We start from the raw sequence: 4,986 nt of genomic DNA on the forward strand, positions 1-4,986 counted from the left end.
CTGAGAAGCTTTCCTCACATCAGCCCTAGCAAGAGCAGTATTTAGCTGAATCTACCATCGATATAATACCGTATAATCGCCATATGGCATAAGTTCTAAGGTCTCCAGTTTTAGTTACAACGGCTGCCCCGCCCGTCAAACCGAAACGCATTAGTGCTTCACGGCAGAAATAGGCAGGGTGGTGGTACCCACCCGTGCGGACTGAGGTCCAACCACCAGTAAAATGCTTTTGTTTGCAATCATTCGATTCAGTTATAAAACCGTATATGTGGCTATTTTTCTAATTCTTAATGATCGGTCACCATTTACGTTGTAGCATATCTCAGATACGCGTTTGGAAGTGTATCTACGCAGCATCAACGAAGCTACGATAAAGCTTAACGCAATTCATTAGAATGCTTCCGTTGGAATTAAAATAATTACTATTTCGACTAATGAGAAATCTCGATCAAACAAATTGAGATGAATTGATTACTCTTTGAATTATTATAAGTTGGTTTGGCTACTCTTTTTCGTCATTATATTATGAACTGTGGAAGCTAATATTAATAGTAACTGGATGTTCTTCTTGCGAGCGTGAACTGATTGGTATCGGCAACATAATAATATTTGCAAAATACAATTCTGTACCTCAGAGGTAAACAATAGTAACTCCACATTTTGTCGAAATTAAGTTTTTTATACCATTAAAATCGCAAGAACCAGTTCTACATAATGGTATAAAGCATTAAATCCTACGTTGCCTATGAAAAGAGATATACAATAGTATATAACATTAATTGCACAAATATTAACAGGGTATAGGATCTCAAATGATGTTGATATTTTTTGCCTCTAACCACAGCGCGACGTTAATGCTGTTCATTGGATATAATGTTTTATACCTCTTAAAAAACGCGGGGGCGCTCGCGGTACACATGAAACTATCGTTGCTTTGAGCGTATAAAATAACGCAATTAATTGTATAAAAGTGTAAAAATAATATGTTTTCACGTTGAAGATTACTATGTAATCTTGCAAATGCCAGAGAACAGTGTAATGCAACTCCTGAATATAGTAAGTGCTCTTATTATTACTTCCATTATCATGAACATACTGGGTAAATAATAGAAATGTAAAAAAGTGGTAATTGCATGCTTGTCGTATAAGTGGTGAGTGGCTGAGTGGCGAGCTTTCTCTCATATTGCCCATTATTCTTTTCTTCGAACAAATTTTAATCCAACCCATGATAGTGCTCAGTAGTTGTTAATGCCTCTCGCCGTCAACCTTCTGAGACTGACCGGGCTGAACGTTGTTTATTTTCAGTGGTCGATCCGAACGAATGCTTCAGTGATGACTACTTATACAATTTTGTATTGTTGTTTTCTAGAGCCCCGGAGAAAGCAGCAACATGTACCTGAATGCCACGATTCACCCAAAATGTTATCGCCAAGGCCTTACAAAGACCTTGATGTGCATTTGGATCCATCTTAAGAACTACATACAGATAATTTTGATACAAAATCATCCCCCTTCGCTTTATTTACTGATATCTCAAACAAACATTAAACAGATATAGAACAGAGAACAGAGAACCTCACGGAGAAAATCTGCATATCCTGGAATGGAATTCCGCCGAAAGTTGATTTGCAAGACTTTGCCTAGAGCTTAACGTACTTTTAGCTCCATCTCAAGAAAAGTGTACGATCGGTGTTGCTACTGATAATGGATTCCAACTGTCAACCACTGTTTTGCTTACTGATATTTCTAAAAATTTCGTACCATCTACAAACTTTCAACACAAAGGTACAGTTAAGTTTATGAGCTGAAGTTTATGAGTTTATGAGCTGAACATTTTTCACCATTAGATGAAGAATATATACCAGACACCGATGTAGACGCTACAAAGTGCGAGTATGTTGGAAACAGGCAGGTAACTATACCAGAAACAAGTAACTCATCCATCGAAGATGTAGAAAATATGATAGAAAACAGAGAAACCCAATTACTCAATCAATCAGTTAATTTCTTTAATCCTTTCCTTCCGTTAATTCCTTTAAATCCGTTAAATCCTTTTAGCGTCTGCACTATACGCTAAAAGGATTTGACAAAGTTGAAGCGAAAGAAAGCCATGGTGCCAAAAAAATTCTAACTGTAGATCTCCAAAGATGTTTACCAACACTCTATTTGACTATAGCCAAAGTTTATATTACAAAAAGCTGTGGGCGTTTAACTTTACGATTATGGACTCAGTTCCAAAAGATAACTGGTGTTTTATGTGGGACGAAACCGTGGTGGGTTGAGGTGGAAATGAAATGGCATCAGGAATAGTTAATGTTTTTAACGATAGAGCGTTGAAAGAAGTAATCTTATGGAGCGACAATTGTGCGGGGCAGAATAAGAATGTATACTTGATGGTGGCTTAGGTACTTCTGGATATTGACTCAAAAAGAGCATTTGTAAATAATAAACCACAAGTATTTACTAAAAGGACACACATGGAAGTGGATGTGATCAACTCAATAATAGAACGAGAAAAGAAAAAGATCCAAGAGTTTCCCATTGTTACTCCCTGGCACTGGCAGTAGTTTATTAAGAGCTGTTCAAGAAATAATAAAAGTAAAATGATTAATATGGAAACCGATCACTTTAAGGATTTTTCTGCTTTTTGTGAAGGATCATTAACTCCTTTTGTTCACAGAAAAAATCGAATGCAGGAGAAACTGTGCCTTATTCAGCTATAGTGTGGATGCAGTTCCGAAAAAATTAGATGGGTTCATTTGACCAGGAAACATTCTAACAAGTCAGTTTTATTAGAAACAAACGAAGAGCATGTTCGATGTCCGCGACGAAACCTATTGGAGAAACTTGAAAACCCATTTCAGGACTGAAATACAACGACTTACAAAAATCGTTGCAGTGGATTCCATCTATGTTTCATGAATATTAAAATAATCTTCCATGAGCGGAAGTTCCTGACTTGCCTGAAGCCTGCGAGTGAGCTATTAGTCTCCTATAAATAATCAGATAAATAAATATTTCGATTTCTTAGCACAGACTTATTATTTTTATTATATAAAATAAATGCTCCTGTCTCCCTCGACCCCTTCAAAATTACTTCCATATAATAAATAAAACTTTTTATTTCAAGACATCAGTCTCATATTGTGTTAGTATTACAAAGAACTTACGAACTATGTTAGTATTTAAATAAACAAATCAATAAATCAACTAAATCAACTCCGGCCCTGGCAACCCCATCAAGCAGCATGTAGAACATGCAACTTGATGAACCTACCCAGGGTCGGGCCATCCAATCTTCCAGCTAGTACCCTCAAGACGTTGTTGGTGCTTCCTCCTACTCTACGAATAATGGATGCCACCTTTTTGCGCATTATCGCGAAGTAGTCATCTGTGTGCGCATCGGCGAACATGCCTGATGCACTACAATAAGGTGGAAGCCTCAACAACGCCCTGAAGGCATTATTATATTGTATACGCAGGGCATTATCCGTTTTTTGGGTATGAGTAGCCCAAAGACCGCTTGTGTAAAAGGATTGGCAGAAAGCCTTGAAGAGGGTAATTTTGACCGGCACTGAACAACCTGCAAATCTTTGTGCCACTACATTCCCTCTGACAGCCAATGCCCTGCGTTCCCTTTCCATGTCCATATCATCTTTTAATTCCTCAGTTACAATATGCCCTAGATATTTGAACTGTGTTACTCTTTGTACAGGTAAGCCACCGAGCATTAGAGGCGGGACATGAGGTGGACTTTTGTTTACACCTCTGAACACCAACAGCTCACTTTTACTAGGGTTATATTTTAGGCCATGATCCTCAGCATAGGATTCACATATGGAAAGCAACTTTCTTAACCCACATATTGATGGGCTCAGCAGCACCATGTCATCTGCATAGCTAATGTTATTAAGACATAAATCATCTATATGACAACCAACATGTGTGCTGCTGAGCTCCTCGAGTAGCTTATTTACATAGATATTAAAGAGCCTTGGGGAGGTCAAACCACCCTGCCTTACACCACATTCTAGTTTGTAAGGGTCTGACAGTACATTGGACCACCTTACAAAGTTCCTCTGCTTCTCATACCACAGAGATAATATATTTACTAATGAAGGAGGTACACCCTCTCCCAGTAGCTTTTTCCACAAGATATTATAGGAAACAAGGTCAAAGGCTTTTGATAGGTCCAGGAAACAGGCATACACTGGTGTTTTCCTATCAGTGTAGTATTTGACAGCATGCTTCAGTGCAAAAATGGCACTCTCAGTAGATAGCCCAGCACAAAATCCAAACTGTGTATCATGTAGTTTAGTGTATCCACTGAGATGAGAGTCAAGTACGCTGTCAAACACCTTGGCTATGACGGTTGCCAGTGAAATTGGTCTATAATTTCCCTTGTCCGCTATGTCTCCTGTCCTGTTTTTTACAATAGGTACAACTATTGTGTCCAACATCTCCCTTGGTAAGTGAGAATGGCCTACAAACAAATTGAACAACATAGTCAAAACTCTCGGCAGGTGAACACCAGAATTCTGGCGATGCTCGATGCTGAGTCCATCATTACCAGGAGGCTTGCCTCTTTTCATACCCTTTATCACAGTTTTTATTTCTTTACAAGTAAAATGAACTGGCAAACCTGATTGACAGAACTCAGCACCATTCCTCAACGATGCTGTCTAAAGACATTCCATTAAAATGGAGAAATTACTTTAAAATGATCTTTAAATATATTTGCTATTCCAATGTAGTCACTCTCACCCTCCACGCTAACTGGAAGACTTAGTGATTTATCAAATTTTTTAGTACTCTTCCAAAATGATGAGAAATTTTTTTTTGAATGAAGAGAAGCCAAAATGTCCATTTCAATTTTTTCTTGGTTTTTAATGCACCATTTTAATCTAGATTTAAAGATTTTACGAGCTATTCTCATGTCCTCGAAAATAGGGCCACAGCTGGGTTGCCCATACCACATCCATAATT

At 38.0% G+C, this 4,986-nt stretch overlaps 1 long non-coding RNA gene across 1 annotated transcript; it reads left to right on the forward strand.

The window, feature by feature from the left end:
• The first annotated feature begins 1,034 nt into the window (after positions 1-1,034).
• Positions 1,035-3,030, forward strand: LOC149501369 (uncharacterized). The gene is made up of 2 exons (XR_016324330.1): positions 1,035-2,598; positions 2,681-3,030. It is a non-coding gene; the product is annotated as an uncharacterized LOC149501369 (long non-coding RNA).
• Positions 3,031-4,986: the final 1,956 nt, after the last annotated feature.

This window comes from Bombyx mandarina, chromosome 16 (assembly GCF_030267445.1).
Source record: "Bombyx mandarina strain Sakado chromosome 16, ASM3026744v2".
Taxonomy (NCBI): Eukaryota; Metazoa; Arthropoda; class Insecta; order Lepidoptera; family Bombycidae; genus Bombyx; species Bombyx mandarina.